The sequence below is a fragment of the Lytechinus variegatus genome, chromosome 6, assembly GCF_018143015.1.
Source record: "Lytechinus variegatus isolate NC3 chromosome 6, Lvar_3.0, whole genome shotgun sequence".
Lineage (NCBI taxonomy): Eukaryota > Metazoa > Echinodermata > Echinoidea > Temnopleuroida > Toxopneustidae > Lytechinus > Lytechinus variegatus.
In genome coordinates, this window is record NC_054745.1 from 41,340,002 (window position 1) to 41,347,022 (window position 7,021).

The window sequence follows — 7,021 nt, forward strand, 5'->3', positions numbered from 1 at the left end:
AATTATATATAAAAAAATAGTTATAATTGTAGGACGTTGTGGAAAGAAGTGCAACGCGTTACAGGGAAGACTAAGAATGATAATTCATCATCCTGCTGTACATGTAGATATAGTAATAAATCTTGCCACATGTGAACCATTGTTCCGTCACCTCTGTGTCTGTCTTCGTAGGCAATTCAACAATAGTTATTTAGAGCGGCCCACACACACTACAAGCATTTTCTTTTTTGATTGATCCCTCCATCTCCAGATCTTAATAATAATAATAACAATATAGGTATATTTACCATGGGAAACCACTTCAATTCTGAAAACTGTTCTACCAGCGGGCCTTGCTATCATTATTAACCCGGCTTTAGCTGGGCTGCCTAGGTGCTCAAGCATTCAAGTAATTTCTTCATACCGGGTACCCATTCACCTCACCTGGGTTGAGTGCAGCACAATGTGGGTAAATTTCTTGCTTAAGAAAATTATGTAGTTGTATGTCTCATGACAGTTGAGCAAAAACTGTATGTGTTTATATTTTAAATATTCGGTAATATTGAGTGTAATTATTATAACTGTATGATATAATATTTTTTCTAATTTACTTCTTTACTATGTTTATTCATTTTGTTACACGCCTTGAGCATTCCTTGGAGTGGATATGTGCGCATTAGATATATGGCTATATTGTGTTTAAAGGATACACACGAAGAAAATTCACGAAAGTGATGATTATAGACAAATTATATATGGATGGAAAGGTATTGTCTTTTTATACACAAATACATCACTAAAAAGTCTTATAGATGTCGTGGAAATGCAAGAAATGAAATTATTAGACACCCTTCTCAGCCCCCCAGACCGACAATCACGCAGCCGAAAACGGTCGAGAATAATGACGTCACACAATCGACGAGCTCATCAGCTCTCTGTGCATCATGCACTGAATCCCCTTACTGACCTGTTCAATATCTTCCGAATTTACCGTTTTTTTCATGTTATGTGACATTCAATTTCTGTTTTCGACAACTTCAGACCAAACGTGAATCAGAACTGTGTTCCTTTGCCCGTTTTTATTGAATTGTGGACTGTAAAGACCGATTTTGTCTATTGCATTCGTCATTGTGTTGCTCCACTCCAGTCAGTGAGTGATCAGGGTACCGTACGCGGTAGTCACTTAAGAACCAAGTTTGAAAGGATACTCGTAAAATTACGTCACTCTCGCCGATGAATATTCATTAGATCGTGGTCGTGCGTGTTCAATACACACTGAGTGCATGCATGCAGGCAGTTTGTATTGAACACGCACGACCACGATCTAATGAATATTCATCGGCGAGAGTGACGTAATTTTACGAGTGTCCTTTCAAACTTGGTTCTTAAGTGACTACCGTGAGGGAGTCGCTGCCCAAAGTAGGCCTAGAGTCTGAATCTAACTTGAAAATAAAAAGCAGCAATTAAGAAGTAAGATTTAATAAATACAGGACTGAACAGAATCTCACATGAAAATAAAAAGAGAAAAAAGAGCTGGTAGGAACGGGGAAGGAATATAATTGAAAAAAAAATCCCGAACCAAAAAAAATCAAAGAGTTTCGAACCAGGATCCCCGCACTCTTAAAAAAAACTACGTGCGTACAGATTTTTCCACAGAGAGTATCTCTATCGCGCTGGGGTTCATAATGATATATATACAAAGTGCGTTCGCTGCTGTTGCCTCGCAATGCTTCGGCAATCCAACTGCAATTCCAATCATTTCGCGATGGATATTGCCGTGTTTTTCTGTGGTTCCTGAACTTGCTACGTAATTAAATTTCATAATTTTTATTCAGTCGTGAAGACGAATGTCTATGTTTTATATTGATAATTATATCAATGTGGTGCAAGCATGATTTCTAAGTGAAAATATGCTTTGTTTATTCACGTATATATCTTGAAAACAAATAATTTTTTCTAAGCTAAATATCGGTTACCAAAATATGTTAAATGTGCATTTCATTTTACTGTTCAGAAAATTCAAACTTTTATCTATGTAATAAGACCAATCTTGTGAGGAATAAACAATTCTAAGAGCAAAAAACGCTGATTGGAAAGATCGTCTTCAATGGGCTGCTGTCAGCTCAGCTGCTCACTGCTCTTGGTGTGACGTCACTCTGCTGGAGCTCGCCAGAGGACGGACGAAGGCAGAAATATGCCATGAAAATAAGTCATTTTTGAGAGCTGATTTCTGCAAACTCTAATCACTATTTTAAAAAGTGAAGTTATATATCTGATTAGTAATACTTCCCCTTTATAATGATGACAACAAAAAGACATTATAAAATACTTTTGATTCTTCGGTTGTCTAATTTAAATATAAGAAACTGGACAACTCAGCTACATGTCGGTTTGTAGGGGCGATGCATGAGCCGTATCTAATGCAATTTAGATAGCAACGATGGCAAAAATTTCCAGGGGTTATAATTACGATGTATCTGATATGCTAATAGAATCGCCCTAAATAGTGCTGAAGCAAGTTGTCGCATTCGCCTTATTTGCAGTTTTAAAACGATTTGTATGTGAAATGCACCTTGTTTTTATGCATTTGTCGAATTTTTTTTTTCATGACATTTAAGAAAATCTAATGGAAAAATCATCTATATGTTAATGTGTTACTTTTAAGTGATTGTATCAAGATGTCAAAATATATAATGTTTCATGTACTTTTTGAAAGAAAAATCAGCCCCAAAATTGAATCTGTAACGAAAAACATAACTGAAACTACTACATGTATGCTTTAGTAAGATTCCATATCATAGTCTGAATAACATTATTGTAAAAAAACGCATGGAGAAAAAAAAGTTTGTACTTGAATATAAGACTAGAGCAGGAGAATAGAGGAAGGGAGAGATAAATAAAGAAAAGGAGAGAGAGTGAGGGAGAAAGAGAGAGATATACATCAGTTTGGAGATAGGAAAGCCCGGCACACTTAGTCGATTTAAAAAGTCCCATAGGCTCAATACGCCAACCTAAAAAAGAAAATCTTTCTGATATTTTTTTTCCCTTGATTCGTATTTCTATGGGGTCCTGCAACAAATTAAGCCTGGTTGCCCAAAGTTGCCGTTTGGGAATTTTGGCTAATTTGCATAAATCCAAAATGGCCGCCAGATAAATCTTACAAACCTAACTTTTGAACCCCTTGCTCCAAAATGATGAGTAAGAACTCTTTTTAAGGGTTTAAGGGTGCGTAGTATCGATTTCTATTATCACTTTTGCAATATAAGGTCATCTTCAGGTCGAATCTAAGATGGCCGCCGGATGCCATCTTTAAAAATTGACTTTTGATCTCCTTGCCCCAGAAAGACGAGTAACACCTATGGTTTATGGGATTTTGGGGTGTGTAGAATCTCTTTCTGCTATCTTTTTTGTAATAAAAGGTCAAATTCAGGTCAAATCCAAGATGGTCGCCAGATGATTGCATTTAAAAAAAAAATAACTTTTGAACCCTTTGTCCCAGATTCATGAATAATGCCTCTTTTTGTGAGTTATTTGGTATGTTGATTACATTTATCTTAATAATCTTGCAATATAGAATCATTCATATCAGAACAAGATGGCAGCTAAACGCCATAATAAAAAAGAACTACTTCCCAAGATATTTAACCTTGGACCTTGAAGAAGTACCCCTCCAAAAAAAGTACACGCTGCCCTGGCACTAGGTGTGACCTTCTTCTCCATCCTTTCATAGTATGTATTTGGCGAATGCAGAGAAGGCATCCAGATGTTTATCCGTACCAGAGCAGATGAAAAACTCTTCAACATCGACTGGCTACGTGCCAAAACAATAGTCAGGATGTTTCTCATTCGTGTGGTGTTGTATGGCAATGACGTCGCCCCTACCTTTCAAAAAGAAGCGGGAGTAGGACCCCTGCTAGTCATACAGCCACCTGTCCTGTCCTAGAAAACGTACGCCGATCAAGAAAAACGGCTAAACACCTTCCATGTCAGCTGCCTGGGACGTATCGTGCACAATAAAGGGCAAGTCCACCTCATCAAAATGTTAAATTGAATAAACAAAAAATAAGACAAGCATGATGCTGAAAATTTCATCAAAATTGGATGTAAAATAAGAAATTTATGACATTTGAATATTTCGCTTATTTTTTGGCAAAATAGTTATATGCAATATTTAGTTGGATTTCTCTTTTTTTATTCAAATAAACTTTTGTTGGGATGGACTCGTCCTTTGAATGGCAGGACAGAGTGGAAATGTAAAAACCTTCAGCGTATGTGCATGCTGGCATCCCCTGCTTATTCTCGCACTTTAGCCAAAGGTGCCTTAAGTGGTAGGGGCATGTTCGCCGCATTAAACTTTGGCAAATCTTAGAAGGGATTTACCAATATAAGATGAGTTGTGTGATTGGCCTCCAGATAGATCACACCTCCGTTATAAACACACCTGCAAACTTGACATAAAACTTGCCGGCATTAACACTAACACTCCCGCTGGGAGAAAGATTTTTGGGAACTGAAGGGGCTACCCTGGGTATCAATACTACGTTATTATTATTATTATTATTGTAGTGGCAAGACGGTCGGTGCTGCCCACGTACAAAGAAGACGGAGCCAAGAAATGACAAGTTCGAACGAAGAGATGAAGTTGTACATCATGTTTATTTCAATTCCGTATCAAATTATCAAGCTGGTATAGTATAATGTCCCATCTCTGGACTAGTTGACCGACAGTGGTGTATAACTAAACTGACATGGCTACCGGCAGCAAAACAAATCATGAATGAAAAGAACTACCCTACATAACACATGCCCTTTTTATCCTTCTTGGCTCAAACACCACGTGAGAAGAAAAATCCTTCCCATATCGGTCCTCTCACTTTCGGTGCAATGCGCCAAATTCATCCACTTGTAATATTAGGGTATAAAATTGAAATAATTAGTGTGCCTACTCTGATTCCAAATTCAAGTTCTTCGGTTTTCCATTATTCCTCCCTTTTACGTAACTCTCTGTTCACCACCTCCCCAACCGCTCTCTCGATCAAATTTACCCATCTGCGACCCCCACAATTTCACCACTCCCACTACAGCTATGTCATCTACTCTCTTACTGAATTCTCTCGTTCTACAACTAGTGTCTCAAGGCGTTGTCACACCTTGGCGTTTTAGACAGCGTATGCCCGACGTATGAGGAATTTGGCGAATACGCTGGCGTACGTCGAATACGTTACGGGTAAGTTTTGCATACGTTAAGAGTACGCTAAAACACGCTGGTATACGTCGTCATACGGCGAGGTCGTCGAAAAAATAGTTGACCGACAGTGGCGTATAACTAAACTGACATGGCTACCGCCAGCAAAACAAATCATGAATGAAAAGAACTACCCTACATAACACATGCCCTTTTTATCCTTCTTGGCTCAAACACCACGTGAGAAGAAAAATACTTCCCATATCGGTCCTCTCACTTTCGGTGCAATGCGCCAAATTCATCCACTTGTAATATTAGGGTATAAAATGGAACTAATTAGTGTGCCTACTCTGATTCCAAATTCAAGTTCTTCGGTTTTCCATTATTCCTCCCTTTTACGTAACTCTCTGTTCACCACCTCCCCAACCGCTCTCTCGATCAAATTTACCCATCTGCGACCCCCACAATTTCACCACTCCCACTACAGCTCTGTCATCTACTCTCTTACTGAATTCTCTCGTTCTACAACTAGTGTCTCAAGGCGTTGTCACACCTTGGCGTTTTAGACAGCGTATGCCCGACGTATGAGGAATTTGGCGAATACGCTGGCGTACGTCGAATACGTTACGGGTAAGTTTTGCATACGTTAAGAGTACGCTAAAACACGCTGGTATACGTCGTCATACGGCGAGGTCGTCGAAAAATTTTGTGCAAGCACAACATTTTTAGACGTATGCCATCGTATGGCTCATAAGTCCCGCATACGCAGGCCATAAGTTGTAGGCAAATTACGCGATCGTTGGAACACGTTGACACACGTCACTCGTAAGTTACTCATAAGTCGATGTACGTCGAGATAATGTCCAGCGTACCCTTAAACTTCTAACCTATGAGTAAAGTGCTTTGAACGTATGTGTAACTTAACTCCAACATATAATGACGTATGAAGACGTGCTCCGGCCGACCACAAAGCTTTCTGAACGTGTTTATAACTTACAGTTACCGTATAATGGCGTATTGACAACGTTTATCATGTTTATAGGAATTGGTATATAAAGGTGGGGTTCACAAGAGTTTTCTTCGGCATGGCGGTGGTGTTGATAGGTGATGTATCTTGCGATTATGATTTGAATAGTCGAGCGGCAGCCTTTTTATAGGCTACGACACGAGTTCGTCAGCAATACGCTGCCGCGCGCTCTGCGTAAGTTAGGCTATCGTAGGGCATAAGTTGTGTACGCCAGTAATACGCTAAGAATTCGTTGGAATACGTAAACGTTCGATATAAGTTACTAATACGTTATGTATACGTCCAACTCGTTATGAATACGCTAAGTATACGCCCAGAGTTCAAAAAAAAATCTAAGTTCAGCGTATGCCGACGTTTTAGGGAAATTTTGATACGTCGGGCATACGCTGTCTAAAACGCCAAGGTTTGACACCACCTTCAGACATCAATTATCTCTCCCACATGTTCACTCACTCCCTACATCTCGTCGCTGAAGAATGCGAGTCGGACAACAGGAGATCAAAAGCACCATAGAAAAAAAAGTTCATGTGGACTGTTCATAATTCAATTCTACTCTTCCAAATCCATCAGTCACGAAAAATGCTAATTCTAAATCCCTGACAACCCAAACGCCTATCAACCATTCAATTTGAATACCTTCACTTCCACATTCCAAACACAGCCGGCCTGACCCAGAAAATCGGCAAATAAATTTACCCATTATGGAATGTAAATAGTGCAAGAAAGCAAGCGTACTTTTTCAACAAACCAAACAAATATCTATTTTCCACTTGTTATGTTGCAATTGTATAGTTACATGGCAGGGTTATGATAGTAAATCAAAATATCAA